We start from the raw sequence: 16,998 nt of genomic DNA, 5'->3' as shown, positions 1-16,998 counted from the left end.
TTTTGAAATTTTAGATTTTTGGAATTTTGATCAAAGTTTTAAAATATCAAAATTCCAAATTGTGTAAAAGTTTTGAAATTTGGAATTTTAACCAAATTATTAAAATATTAAAATTCTAAAAATCGTTTATAAATTTGAAAGTTTAGGAATTTGACCAAAATTTTTAAATACTTAACCTTAGGTTCAATTTTGATTATTTCACTTTTTGAAAGTTTTAATTTTTTTATTATTTGATTAAAATATCAAAAATAGAAAGGGGCAAACAGAGGGGTACCTGTAAAAAGCGAAACGAAATAAAAGCGGAACGAAACGAAACAATGTGAATTAAAAACACACTGATACTTAAAAGTTTATGTATTAAATAAAACCACAGACATACAGTTGTAGGCGGTAAAAAATTGGATGGATGACAAAGTAATGTTTCTCAAAAGAAGAGAATTCATTTCGAAACCAGACGTACGGCTCTGATATTGGCCATTTTACTTGCTGGTTTTTCCAGCACCTATATTTTAGGAGAAACAGGAGTAGCAGTAAAAAAATGAACAACTCGCAGTAGGTCAAATAGTATGGTTAAGTTGAGCATTGTGGGGCATGTATATATATTTTCTACTGAACTCAATAAAAAGCAAAAAAAAGTTCTATACACGGTGTATTATCTCATTTGATTTCTATTTTTCTGATTTTCTCTACGACTTCTTTTTGCAATCATGTTGGTTAAAGAATACATCATTTCATGTACATTATGAACGATCATCTTTAACGTTTTAATCTGTTCTTTGTAAGTTATTGGCCCTAAATATTCAGCTTTGATCGTTCCCTATTAAGAAGGTCGATTTTAGTTAATATTTTTTGGTACGATAACAAATATTAACTAAAATCGACCTTCTTAATAATACTGAATGCATTGTGTCCCAATTAAGGTTGTGCTAGTATACAATGTGGGAGGTTTTTAATATATATATATGTATATCTTAATTACGCTGAAATTAAGAGTAAAGTCATGATTTTCAATACCGGATGTTAGTCAATTGGTCTTGAGCAATGTTTGTTGCCTTTTCCCGAGGCCGGAGGTATGAAAAATAGTGTCCAATGTTTGGTTTTCAATTCAGGTGATCTATGTTTGTGTTAGTGTTATCAGGATCAGTTGCCAGTATAGCTTTGACCATCGGTGTGTTCTCAATTTGCCTTAGCTGTGAATTCCAGGTTAAAAAAAATTATACTATCGGGAGAAGGGAATTGAACTAAGGCGACACGTGAATTTATATACAAATATTAAATAAACAAATTAAACCTGTGTGTTATGTCAGCAATGTTATGACAGTTCATTAGAGAATGGATTCTCTTGAATTATCATTTTTATTAAGTGACCATTTTTATGATTTTATCAATTTTATTAGAAAAAAATCCACAATAAAACATGAGTTAATAGAATGTTACTTCTTTTATGCTTAATTTAATATAATTACATTAGATGTATGTTTCAATTTTGAATGGCTAACTGCACATTACGTGTTATTCCGTAAGCAATTGCATCACTAAATGAAACTTTTCATTCCTGATAACACGTGGTCCCAAAATAAAGTGCACAGGTGAATAAAATAAATAAAAAATATATATAGTTCGAGTTTTCATGATTATATAGCTGATTTAATTATAAGTATTGAATGTCTTTTTGTAATTTCATAGGGTTGTAAAAAAGTTGACCGTGCTGCATACAAAATGTAATTCGGTCAACGCTTTTACACCCAAATGAATTAACGAAAAGAAGCATTCAATTCTTAAATAAGTTTCAATTGTATAAATTTTATGCAATCAGAAAATTCTTAATAATTCAATTATCTTTTACATTGTGCAATACAAAGACAAAAAAAAGAAAGAAAAAATTTAAACACACAAACTTGTTTATTTACATTACAGAAACTTCAATAAAATTAATAAAATAATAAACTTATCTTTTTTAAATTGTGTAAATTATATATAATAATGATAATACATGGTATGGTACGACTTGACATCTTCAAGCTTGATCCAAATTTTATAAGATTCTTCGATCTCCAGAAAAAACATCGCTAACCAACATAACCAAAATTTCCAGCCAGGCAAATGCCCACAACCAAACAGAAGGGATATTTCTGTATTTTTTTTTCAAGTCAAAGATTAATATGGCGGAGTTTAAGTGCAGTCTGTGTAAAATAGAGACGAGTACATCTGAGGACGTTGTCTTCCACGCAATACATACACTTGCGAACAGAGAAATATGCATCTTGAAACGCAATGGTGACAGAAAAGCTTATGAAAGGTTAACTTTCCCAGTTGTGCCCTCAACTTCTTCAATTTCCATATTCTGAAAAAGACAGTGTTTGGGAGAATAAATGTTTTTGACTCGATTATTGCGTGCATGATTTTTACTGTATAAGGTGAAACGGTATGTGACATAAATTATCTACAGTCATTAAAACATGAAATATAAGGTGTGTGGGCGAACTTTTTTGTATGCATCGGTACGTGACATAGACAACCACCCCTTGATACAAAAAAAAGTGATCCGTAATGCACAACTCGAAACCAGAGGAGGATTTAGGGGGAAAGGGGGTTGCCCCCTTTTGGGGAAAACATTTGGTTACTTTTCTATGGAATCACTGGAGCGGGCCCCTTCTTAGGCAGTTATTGGGCCCTACTTATGAAAATGTCTAGATCCGCGAGTGGATACTACCACAGAGGTCAAACAATGCACATTTGGGTAATTGTACACGACATGCAAGCTTCAATTCATGTTTGATGATCTTAGACCCTTTGGACCTCTATGTGGGCTATATCGGTAACTTGGCAAAAAATCCCCAAACTGGATACACGGTTAGATTCAGCACGCCAAAGAACCCCAAATATCCATAAGGATTTGTTATTGAAGGCACGACTGTAACAATATGATGAAGATAAATAAATATCTTATTCTTGAGTCTCATTTTTGGGGGGTTGGGGGTTGGTCTGATACCTGATCCCGCTTACTGCTTTGTCAGATTCCCGTATCCCGCTTATACTATGCAGTTCTCATTTTTTGAAATTTTCCGTGTCCCGCTATACTTTATTTCTCGTTTTCACGACACAATCATTTGTCTTTCACGTGTCACGATTACAAAAACATCGACAATTTAGCGTCACGCTTTAACCCCAACGCGACCCACTATTCTACTCTTTTCTGACTCATATTTAGCCCATTATAAATATATTAAAAAAGTGTGTTTTATCCTTTTTTTGTCCCGTCTCGTTACGGTTTGAGCCATAGATAGATAAGATGTCATATGTGACAATGAGACAACTCTCCATCCGAATCACAATTTATAATAGTATACCGTTATACGTCAACATACGGTCTTCATCATTGAGTCTTGGCTGACACCGAACAGCAAACATTTTAAACGGGAAAACCAACGATTCAATCTATATCAAGATGTACGTTATTAGTGGTGAAGTGTCATTGAAATGGATAAAAAAAACAAGTATATGGCAATGGATAAAAAAACAAGGATATGGAAATGGATAAAAAAAAACAAGGATAAAGATCCCTATAATTACGATTTATAAGAAATTAAATGGAATACATTTGAAATAAATGTTATTTCTATTGAATTTATTTAGAGTGTTTTAAACCCGAACTTTCCTCCGTAAGTTAAATTTGATCAAATTCGTCTCTTACTTTATCGATTGTTTGCAAGTCGGCTAAATTAAGGCTTTACAGCTAATTTCCTAATGCACGTAAAGCAAAACTTTGGTTTACTTGCTTGCTTTGTTTGTATAATTGTTTATACAAACTTTGTAAATAAGATTGACACCTTTAAACAATATGTATAGGCATAGTTGAACCTGGAATTATATAATAATAATATTTGAATAGACCACTTCCGAGTTCATCCGTCACCGGCAAAAACTCGTCAATTATGCACACCTTTATGACGTCATTTACCAGACAGAGGGGGTCGCCTGAGGATAAACTAGAAATAATGGTTGCTCTGTAGGTAGTTACTGACAATTCCCTAATGACAGCAGTGTTGATTGTCAATTTTGAGAATTCAATTTGCCGAATAATTCGTATAATATAGAATTATAGTTTTCAAACCACTCGCTCAACATTGAAAGGCAAGTGATGACGCCCCTAAACGCACAAATGACGGTGACAAAGGCGCGTATAATTGACGAGTTTTTTCCGGTGACGGATGAACTCGAAAGTGGTCTATTAAATTGGGTGTTATCATAATGATTGTACAATAAAAAAAAACAAAGAAAGCACGATAACTAAAGTCTTGCTTTACATGCTTAAAAAATACGCTGAAATAGATAAAAAAAAAAAATCATACAGTGAAAATGCTCCGCATATACAATACTAATGACTCGCTCTACAGTGAAAATGAAAGAATAGTATCATTATTCGACAGTAAACATGACTCGCATAAAGAAAGTATCATAGTGGAATTCAGTTCAATATGGAGAAACTGAATGACAAAACCTATTCTACGTTATACAACTTTAAAATTGTGTTGAAATGAATATTTTTTCTGCAACAACATCTACCTATTAGTTATAAAACACCTCCACGATCGTGAAATGTCCTAAATATTCACCTATTTTAGTATATATTTCACAGCTAATTGGCTTTAGGCGCGAAAAAAAATCCGTTCGCATCTCTTACTTTGTTTTATCAGTATTATGTGTTTCATATACATTTTAACTTATTTTCTTCATTTTCTTCAAAAATAAAAAAAAAGTCGTCTGTTTATTTATCATTCTACATCAGAAATTTCTAGCATATACAGTGAAAATGATATTTGCTGACATGAATTGTCATTGATATGGTTATATTGATAAATTTACAGTTTACAAATTTTTGAATTTTTTGAAATACTAAGGCTTTTCTACGTCAGGCATAGATTTACCTTTAGCTGTATTAGGCTACACTTTTAGGAATTTTGGTTCTCAATGCTCTTCAACATCGTAATTTGTTTGGCCTTTTTAACTTTTTAGGATTCGAGCGTCACTGATGAGTCTTTTGTAGACGAAACGCGTCTGGCGTATATACTAAATTTAGTCCTGGTATCTATGACGAGTTTATTTTAGGATCCGCACTTTACATACACCGTTTCTTACCTATCAAACGATTGATTTGGTAGATTTGTAAACACAGCATCAATATTTCAATGCACGTGCTACAAGTAAAACGTATAGCAAAACATATCTTAGTATATGTAGACGCACCGCTAACATAACGGTATTTTAAAACACGTCGTCGGAAAATAAGCGATACGTTTGAATGTACATTAAATGAGCATATTCTGCTCGAAAATATGAGTATGCCCCTGACTTTGTAATAAACCGACACGATGATTGAATAATATTTACGTGTTAGGTCACAAGTCCACAGAGCATCTAGACATAAAGTTAGTTCTCCGTACTGATCAATCTTGGCTCTTACCCTTAAATATGCAGTGTTTAGCAGAGAAAAAATAACATTTAGTTTGATTCTAAATATCAAATACAGGCACTCCTGCAAACAATATCAGCAAGCTACCACAAGACCACTGTGACGGTTATGGATAAATACATATGTAAATGAATGTCGAAACATTTGAACAAAATATGTGGTCATATAGCACTGTTCCCCACAAACCATCTCACAAACACTTGCATTTGACGTATAGCTTTACAATCGTAAATTTAGAATAGGATAAACACACGAAAGCACGAATTTCTGAAAATATTATATACCCTTGCTATCATACATTTGTCATCAAACAGATCCTATTCAACAAACAGGGAATCAAGTACGTCATCATATCAGACGCACGTTTATAATGGAAATGTCAAATGATTCATAAACAAACGATTTGTGAGTTATGACGTTAAATAATTCGTGAGTCACTGATAAGTCGTTTGTCATGTTTCTAGACGTAACGCGTAAATTCAAAATATATAATCCTGGTATCTATGATGAGTTTGTCTTCTACATATAAATGTCTGTCCCTAATAAAGGCAACAGTTGTATACCGCTGTTAGAAATTCATTAATCGATTGAGAGAAAAATAAATAAATCTGGGTTACAAACTAAAACTGAGGGAAAAACATCAAATATAAGAGAACAACGACCCAACAGAAAGACAATATTAAAATGTAACACACACAGAATCAAATTATAATATAGCAATAGCCATTTTCCTGACTCTGTACAGGACATTTTCAAAAAAAGGTTGGTTGAACCTTGTTTAGCGGCATGCCAAACCTCCCGCTTTTATGCAATATTAAATGTAATATTAAACAACATGCATGACAGGACTTCAATACAAGTTAATGGGAGAACATATAGGACAGAGAAACACACGAATAATAGCTAGCAAAAAATGCAAGGTTTAAGTTCAATACGCGAGACGCGCCTTTCTTCCACACAAGACTAACCAGTGACGCTCTGATGAATAAAATTCAAAAGCAAAAAAAAAGGTACAAAGTTGAAGAGCATAGAAGACCAAACGTGCAAAAAAAAAGTGCCAAATATGGGTAGGATTTTCTGCCTGATAAGTCGTTTGTCATGTTTCTAGACGTTACGCGTGACTGGCGTAAATTCAAAATATATCATCCTGGTATCTATGAGGAGTTTGTTTTCAACATATAAATGTCTGTCCCTAATAAAGGCAACAGTAGTATACCGCTGTTAGAAATTCATTAATCGATTGAGAGAAAAATAAATAAATCTGGGTTACAAACTAAAACTGAGGGAAAAGCATCAAATATAAGAGGAAAACAACGACCCAACAAAAAGACAATATTAAAATGTAACACACACAGAATCAAACTATAATATAGCAATAACCATTTTCCTGACTCTGTACAAGACATTTTCAAAAAAGGGTGGGTTGAACCTTGTTTAGCGGCATGCCAAACCTCCCGCTTTTATGCAATAGTAAATGTAATATTAAACAACATGCATGACAGGACTTCAATACAAGTAAATGGGAGAACATATAGGACAGAGAAACACACGAATAATAGCTTACAAAAAGTGCCAGGTTTAAATTCAATACGCCAGACGCGCCTTTCTTCCACAAAAGACTAACCAGTGACGCTCTGTTGAAAAAAATTCAAAAGCCAAAAAAAAAAGGTACAAAGTTGAAGAGCATAGAAGACCAAAACTTCAAAAAAAATGTGCCAAATATGGCTAGGATTTTCTGCCTGAGATAAGTCAGGAATATAACAGTTGTTATCCATTCGTTTGATGTGCTTGTTATTTTGATTTTGCGTATGATAGATATAGGAAGATATAGGAAGATGTAGTATGAGTGCCAATGAGACAACTCTCCATCAAAATAACAATTTATAAAAGTAAACCAACTTTGCGTTGAGACCTTGACTAATTCGGGTGTCTTTTTTTGTGTTTGATTGTGATGGATTTTGTAGGGTTATGTAATGTATCCGGTTGTTTTCTGTAGTTTGTTAATACTTCGGTTTTATCATGTATATCTTTCATATAGTCATTTTATAAAATTTACTGTTTGCAAGAGTATAAATCATTCTTATTATTGGGATGTTATGATCTGGGATCTAACAGAAAACCCTGGCCGTTTGTGGCACAACTTGTTTGAACAAAACGCACTTCTGGTGTATGAAATTTTAGGGGTGAGTGGGTTAGACAAAAAGGAATATTTTAACGAACGATATATTTATGTTACTTGGCGAAAAAAGTAATAAAGTGGCGAAAAATATATTTTTTGACGAAAGAGGTGGCGAAAAAAATAATTGCCCAAGGGAATACCCAATTTGGGACCGTATAGGTATTCATTAGAAATGATTCAATAATTCAATAAACTTTTTTATAACAGTGACGGTTACATGAAATGTACTAATCATAATTCAAAGGCTACCCAAAACAGCACAAGTTACAAGTTGAACCCCATTGTCTTTCAATTAATTGTCTTAATCTTGGTGTATCTGTTTTCTGTCCGTTTCAATTATTAGACTCTTTATTATATCGACTTTGTTGTGTCTGTAAGTAAACAGCTGAACTCTTGTTTAACAGTTCATTAAGACATTTTTGGAAGTTATCTTCCAAGTCGACATTTTGCTGTTCAGTTATAGTTATCCCATGAAGTCCAAATAATTAAATGGTCTGGAACACTCACATTAGATTGTCAACATCACGGTTATATACTGTACATGTAATTTATATTATGTGAAAAAAAGAATATATACAAATGAACGATACTTGTTTCGTGTTAAAATGCATATGTTGATACACCATGTGCCTTGAAAGTACTTAATTTGAGCCATTATTTTATAGCTTTTAAACGTAAATACATGTTTAGCTGTAAGAAAATGCGTATAATCACTCGATTAAAACAGACACACTCGGAAATCCCGGACTGCTCTCGAAAAAACCCGGACACGAAAAACGGAATTTAGTCTCAAAATGTGGTTTTCAATGCAATGACAATAGTTTTTTGAAAGTGTCTTAATATCTAAGGATATATAGATTCCCTGTATGTATTTCCGTCGTTTTTGCATTGGTTTGTGTAAAAAAATGGCTTTATTCAGTATTTTGGAAAACAAGCATTTTAAGGTTAATTTAACTATTTATTCGAAAACAGTGATCACACTCGAATAAGCCCGATCACATCTCTCGAAAAACCAAGACACTAGCCGGACACAAATATATGAGAACAACATAATCCGCATCATGCCAACAACTGGTTTTAGAATAAATGTGTTTATTTCTGATTTCCATTTATACCAATATATGCAATCCATAATGACAACAGTATCGTTAATATATTTTTTCCGAATAATTATGTTTACATGTTTGGTTAGCTTTTGAGATGAATGCTGACATTTTTGTGTTTTAATTGTAAAGAATATTTCAATACAATATTGGATGTGAAATACCTGAACGTTTACATGATGTTTTAGACGGTGATGTTCCTTTGGCTCAATAATACTATGTTCATATATCCCAATTTGTTCGTTATGCCCGTGTGTGTAGTGATGTTATATATCAGTGCTTAAAAAAATTACTTAGAACATGAAGAAAAAATGTGTTTCACATACTAAATTTTACGTTAATATTGTAATAAAAGTGCGGAATTATAAAGCGATCCGAGTAAACTACTCGAACTTTAAACAAATTTATTAATAGATTCATCAGCAATTTAAACATAACAAAATTTTAAAACGGATGTATTAAGACTCACACACATTCATTTTTATTTATTTAAGAGGTAAACTCCTAACTATCCTACTACCTGTCGATACATTTATATTTGGCATCGGAAAAGTCATGTCTTTTTTTACTTTAAATGACGCTAACATACTAAACCCGTCGGATTTGTTTTGGTTGATTTTAGTATCTGATGCATGATTTTTTTTATTTTTAAATATTTTGGCTTTTAACTAGCTGTAAGTAATTGCGAGTACTCTCAAATCGTAATTTCTTGATAATTTCACCTATTCATAATATTGGTACTGTTGTGTTTTGTTTTTGTTTTTCAATGTTTACTTGTATCTGGTCCCTACACCAGCTTTGATTGTTTGGCATTACAATCAATTTTCACTCCTTCGTACCGTAACATCAAAATTATTTCCTTTCTTCTCCTCTTATAACATATAGACATCACATCACCTGTACATGACAAACATTAAATTATATGCAGTAAGGTGTCAGACCACTTATTAAAAGTCCTTATCTGTTCGTCCAAATTTTGCAATTTTCACAGCTTCTTAAATATTTTACCTGAAGTTTAACTTCATAAAAACCAGGTATATTCTGAGTTGTACATGTACCAGCTTTCTGCATGCCAATTTTCAACAGATGTTTAATATCATATGAAAAAGAAAATGTCTTCCGAATAGAGGTTCCACTAAAAAAAACTTGTTTTATGGAAATCGTAAATTATAAAAAAGAAAATGTGGTATTAGTGCCAATGAGACAACTATCCACAAAAGACCAAAATAACACAAACATTAACAACTATAGGTCACCGTAAAAATTAGTATACTATGCAGTGCATTAATCCTCAATGTTGAATGCAAACTCATAAACAAGTAAATGTGAGCTCTTCTAAATGGTCCTAATGCATTTCTCTTTCACCGACAGTTTATTTCTGCGAATTTGTTGGTTAGTTTTAGTAAACAGTGATTTCAAATGCACTCTTTTTTCGTCGAGTAGGCCTACTTTCACAGATGTTCTAAATTGGAGGGAGTACTTGGTGGTGTGACACCTAAAGAGACAAAAAAGCTGATTAGAAATCTTTTATTTTGCTTTATTCTCAATCCTTAGTCAATTTGTAGTTAGAAACAGCCTATCTGAGCGTAATGCGACTTATAATAAAAATTTCACAGCTCAATTTAAACTGACTGTAATGTAAGACTTTTATAGATAATACTTGAAAATTTCATTTTAGGCTACAGGGACATAAACTTTCAATATCAAAATCAATTTTTGCTGATTTTTCCTTGTTTGTTCTACTACCTTAAAGACTTTACACAATTTTTGCAATGAATTTAGTAAACAATCCAAGTTATTGAAGTGTCAAGGAATATTGACCCCCCCTTTTTTTTCATCTGGTGTCAGTACTACAAATTGATCAAAACTGCAGTCATAGTCATTTTACTGTTTTTATTTACATCAGTTAATAAACTTTAAAATATAAAAAAATCATTTGGAATAATTTATGGTACTTTTGTTGACTTTCTGCATTATTTACATTAGGCGATGACATCTGCCAAGTCCATAGTATGACGCAATGATATATGGGTTAAAAATCACCATACCCCTTAATAATTTCATTAAGTCTGCATGACAACATTTGTTTGGGGGTAGTAAACAGTATAAATATCAATGTTTAACACCACACAAAAAACTTTCTGTGCATTTATAATAATTATAATAACAGATGTTTAAAATCATATAAAAAAGAAAAGGTCTTCCGAATAGAGGTTCCACTAAAGATAATCCCTGGTTTTCTGGAAATCTTAAATTAGTATACTATGGAGTGCATTCAATGCAAACTCACAAACAAGTAAATTTTTAGCTCAAAATGGTCTTAATATATTTTTCTTTCCCTAAAAGTTTCACATTTGTCAATTTATTGGTAAGATTAAGTAAACACCGACATCAAATGCACTATTTTTTTGTCCAAGTAGGCCTACTTTCACATACGTTCTAAATTGGAGGGAGTAATTGGTGGTGTGACACCTAAGGTCTCAGTCATTACAGCTGAACTGCCGTGCTGGGTCAGCTCTTCTTTACCCACTACCTACGATAAGGGTTTACTGATAGATAGATCAACGACTAACTTCTTTTTATGACAGAAACCAATCCAACGCTGTACAGTAAACGTTTGTTTTCTACGTAAATACCCGTGTCAACATAAACTCCAAAACCCATTTTAGATGGGGGAGTGTCATGCCGACTCACGTCCAAGGGTTATATCCTAGGTGTTTGATAATGGATCTCCATTTTAACTGTTCAACGACGGTTGTCCTGATAATGCTTTCTGTCAGCGTTATAACTATATCCAAGACTCATCGACAAGTTCTTATCATCGTGGTAAGCGGGCTGCCAAGCTGACATATTTGATCCTGTAACCAGCCGTTGTGAAGTAGACTCATAAAAAAAAACATCAAAAGAGTAAACAGATAAAAAAAAACATCAAGAAAACCAAGATGGCCGCTTACCAAAATGGCACCTTAGAAAAAGGGACCAACGATACTAGAGGGAGAGTCAACCTCATAGATAGAGAATAAACTAACAACGCCATGGCTAAAAATAAAAAGACAAATAATAGTAAAAAAGACACATTATATAAATCAAGACTAAGCAAGACGAATCCCACAAAAAAAGGAGGTGATCTCGGGTGGTCCGGAAGGGTAAGCAAATCCTGTTCCACATGTGGCACCCGTTGTGTTGTTTGTTTTATAACAAATCCGGTAAATAGTCATATAAGGTAGGTCACACTCGTGAATAGGGAATGTTATTGTAGTTACAACATTTTAAACATATTCGATATCATCTGTGAAACGTTTATTCCATAACGGTCAACCCTCGTGATGGCGTCCGTAAAAGTTATGAAAGGATGATTTCAACTTCAACATTTGGAACTCTTGGTTTAATAGCTCCCTTGTTTGTAGCAATACTCTATCAAGGAAATACAAGCTCGAAAATATCGTATGAATTGGGAGATATATACTCCGTATGCAGGCGCCGCTGGAATGTTGCTACATAGAAATGAAAAGTTCACAATATGGAAGTCGAAATATCTTTTGTCGTAAAGTTTGGTTTTCCAACGACCCTCATTGTCAATTTCTAGATGTAAGTCAAGATATGAGGCAGACGTGGCTGTATCGGTTGTATCTTTTATCTCCAGTTAGATGGGATAGAGTCGTTCAACATAGTCACCAAATTTTGTATTAATCAATCTGTTTCTGACCAGCTGACATACTCCAGAAAATATTAAAAGCTCACCAAAGGCCCAGTCAAGGTCGTTAAACACTTCCATTATCACCTGTTCATGACGAACAAGAAGTTTTATCGATCAACAATTTTATAGTTTTATTGTTGATATTCACCAAACATGTACCAAGTTTTAGAATAATAGTATTGATATACAAAAAAGTGCTTGGTATTCCTAAACAAAGGATTATACAGAGAAGAGATGATAAAGTATGTTCAACAACAACATTATCTTCATATACCTGTGTATAATATGATGTATTTTATTTTAAAGTTGATGGGGTTTTATTCTAAAAAAAAATAGCATTTCGCAGCAGTATAATAATTTCACTTCAATAATGCATCCCTTTTTTTGTCAATGTTGTATTTACATTGTACTATAGATAACTTTTTTTCGTTTAATGTTTGTAAAGTTTTGTTAAAACGTTATTTGATTGAGTTATTATAAAAAAAAAAAGGAGATGTGATACTATTGTCACACCTACATGTATTGCGACAACGCTCCAGTAGAGACCAAATGACACGGAAATTAACAACTGTAGATCATCGGACGGTCTATGCACTGAGCAAAGCTCATACCGCATAGTCAGCTATAAAAGACAACGAAATGAGAATATAAAACAATTCAAACAAGAAAACTAACGGCGTAATTAATGTAAAAACAAAACTGTAACACTTAACAAACGACAACTACTGAAGTACAATTAATATTGTAAAGTGTGTCTTTTTATGTTGTGATCTTAAACTATTGTTTAGATAAGGGAGAAGGTTTGTTACCATTAAAACGTTTTATCCCGCTGCAATTGTTAGCACCTGTCCTAAGTCAGGAGTCTTATGTTCAGTAATTGGCGTTTGTTTATGTGGTTCATAAGTGTTTCTCGTTTCTCTTTTCTTTTTATATAATATAGATTAGACGGAAGGTTTTCCCGATTAAATGGTATTACAATAGTTATTTTAGGGGGCCTTTTCAGATGTTCGGTGTGAGCCAATGCTCGTGTTGAAGACCGTAGCTTGACCTTTGGGTTGTAGATTTGTCTTATTGGCAGGCATACCCCATCTTCCTATATCAAGGTAAGATGTCTGCATGTTGATTTATATTTACGAATGATATCCTTGCACCGATGATAAAATTTTAAAATTGTTTTTACTATTTGTGATATCGAAAACGCTAGTGTAATAATTTCAGGACTAAAAAGATTTTTGTCGTTGAAATCAAATAAGTTTTTACATACACGAGCGTTTCAAACAAGTTGAGGTGTATAAACACCATAAGATGGCGACAAGTGAACTTCACCATCTAAAAATGGATAGTTAACAATAGGAAATGAAAATTCTTCTCTTGTATTATAAATTTCGGTATCAAGCTTCCCGTAAAAGATATAGATATAAAATTCCAGGACAGGGCATTGTTCATTGTTATTATTAGCGTAATATAAAGTTTAAAATCTCTTAAAAGTGTACATACATAGTCGTCATTATTGAGATCCGATATATTATCTAAATATCTTAAGGTGTTATTGCAAATTTTAGTCATAAATTGTAACTTATAACAAAATAGAAACAAGTCCACAATAAGTGGTGCACAGTTAATCCCCATGGGCATTTCGATAACCTGACGATATACGGGATCGTAATAGCGAACAAAAATGTTATCTTGTAAAAATTCAAGGCCAGTTATAGTATGAGAGCAAGTCCTTTTGTTTGTAGCTACTCCAAAGCTATGACCGCAGAGAGTATTAATATATATATTGACATTCCGACTTTTTAATTGTCCATTTAATCAGGTGTGGGATTTTGTTTCTTAATAACATTATGAGGCAAAGTGATATATAGGTAGAAAAAAGTAATTTATTCCACTGTTTTCAAACGGACACTTAACGAATACAAAACGGAAACGATAGGGACGAGTAGCGTACAAAAAGTTTTCCACCGGACAGAACGGACGTAGACGGATAAAACGTACGCTTAACGGACATGCAACGGATATGGACGGGCGTCTAACGGATACGAACGGACGTCTAAAGATACGAACGGACGTTTAACGGACATGAACGGATTGAAACAAAAGTTATCCGTTGAGCCTCGGTCACACCTTACCGGATAGCTCGAACAGACGACAAACGGATAACTTTTTTCAATCCGTTCGTGTCCGTTTGACGTCCGTTCTTATCTCCGTTAGACGTCCGTCCATATCCGTTGCATGTCCGTTAAGCGTACGTTTTATCCGTTGACGTCCGTTCTGTCCGGTGGAAAGCTTTGAGCCTGTTCAAAACTTTGAACGTCCGTTAGGCGTCCGTTTTGTACGGTACTCGTCCGTTTCGTTTCCGTTTTGTATCCGTTACGTGTCCGTTATACAGCCGTTGGAGGTCTAGAAGACAAATTCACCAACGGACTTCTACTAGACGTTTAACGGATTAAACGGATATTGAACGGATGAGAAACGAATTCATACCGGACGAATAACAAATAAATAAAACGGATGTTGAACGGATCTGAAACGGATAAATGCCAATTGAAAATTCCGCGTCAGAAATGCCAATTATTGGTATGTCAGTTTTCTTCACAATCAAACAGCTCTTATTCAGGCCAGACACTGCCCTTTGTCGGAATTTTGAGGACCAAAACCAAAGCCAGTTACACAGAAACATTTTGAATATTTATGCGATTAACATGTATTATTATTGTCGCCTTTGATTTTTAAGTATATCTTGTTCATCCGTTTTATCTAGTACGCTTCCGTTAGGTTTCCGTTTTATGCGGTACTCGTCCGTTGGATGTACGTTCGACATCCGTTCTGTTCGGTACGTTTCTGTTTCTTGTACGTTGCATATCCGTTGTGTGTCCGTTATGCATCCGTTACGCGTCCCTTTTATCGGTCAGTACATCAACGGACTCCCAACGGATAACAATTTTGTCAACGGACAACTTTTATTTTCATCAGTTAGGCGTCTGTTCGTTCTATCCGGTAAGGTGTGACCGAGCATTTACACATCCGTTTTATTCGGTCAGAACAGCAACGAACTCCAAACGGATAACAATTTTGTCAACGGAAAACTTTTATTCTCATCCGTTAGTCGTCCGTTGTGTAAGGTGTGACCTAGGCTTAAAATATTCATATTATAAAAACTAGAAACAAAATAAACAATTATTGTTTACTACACACAATAAACTTAAAAACTACATGTTATACAGCACAGGATACATTTTATAATAATAAAGCAAATCATCAACCCAAATAAAGTATGCGTGAATAAACGTCAATTAATAAATTAACAAACAACCAACTCATATATATATATGAAGCTAAATTGCTATGGTTGTTCTTACCACTATTATCTCGCTGAAGTACGATGGTTGGCGCTGATGAAGTGGTGTTTGACGGTAAATTACGAATGATTGACAGTTAAGAATGAATGCGTAATTACGATTGTTTGACGCTGAAATACGAGTTTATGTACAGCTGTGATTCTATCTTGTTGAAAAGTAATGAATCATATTATTTGCAATTTTGTTATGTTTCTATGTCGATTTAGAAGTCTATTCGATGTAGCAGATTTTATGATGTAAGTAACTAAATCTTCGTAAATATTAAGAGAAATGAAATAATACGATATAGCATTAATCAATCACTTTTATCTGAGAACATGCATAATATAAAAGGTTTTCTTGTTTATCAAATGTCCCAAACGCCGTTGAAAGAGGTGTTTAATATAAGATGAATTAAACTATGGTATGAGCAGGATACTTCTTATCCAATGGTCCACAGTCAAAAATGCCGGAGTAATGTGATGCTTAATTTCCATCTTCATGGCATATATCATGTTTGTTCCGGGGAAAACAAAAAACATCTTAAACCTTATTGATTTCATATGTCTCATTAAAGATAAGAATGCACTGCAAAACTTTTAATCTCACATATATCCATCACATAAACATAATTCACAAATATGAGATTTTAGAAATCACAAATCCGTCTTATTTCACCTCTGTTAATGACAAAACACATGATGATAAAACTGGTTTTTTTTTATGATGGACTTCGAAACTTTGCACACACTTTTTAAGAAAGATTTATAGCGATAAGGTATATTGAAACAGCGGTGGCGATCTAATTGACTTCCAACGTATGTAAAGTCTACTACAAAAAATATAATCATAATTATTTCATTTTGTTGTGAGAGCAAAACTGTTTAGTGTTCTACGTTTTTCAATTCTTTTCTAAAATCTAAAGCTCAATCGGAAGTTCGAATACATCTTCTCATTAAACAGATCATTCACTACAAAAAAGGGAATTGTAGATATACTTTTGTTATTTAAGATCATGAAAAAAGTGTATCTGTAAAGAACTGCGTTATTACAAGTATCAAATTCATCAAAGATGATATCATCGAAATGCAACACATTTTGATCGATGCATAATTCATGTGCAAGTGGATTTAAAGTTCTACCGATAGTAACTGTTCTCCTAACTAATAATTGACCACCGCTTTTGACGGACTAGTTATTGTGATCAT

This window comes from Mytilus trossulus, chromosome 1 (genome assembly GCF_036588685.1).
Source record: "Mytilus trossulus isolate FHL-02 chromosome 1, PNRI_Mtr1.1.1.hap1, whole genome shotgun sequence".
Classification (NCBI taxonomy): Eukaryota; Metazoa; Mollusca; class Bivalvia; order Mytilida; family Mytilidae; genus Mytilus; species Mytilus trossulus.
This window is presented reverse-complemented; position numbering follows the sequence as displayed.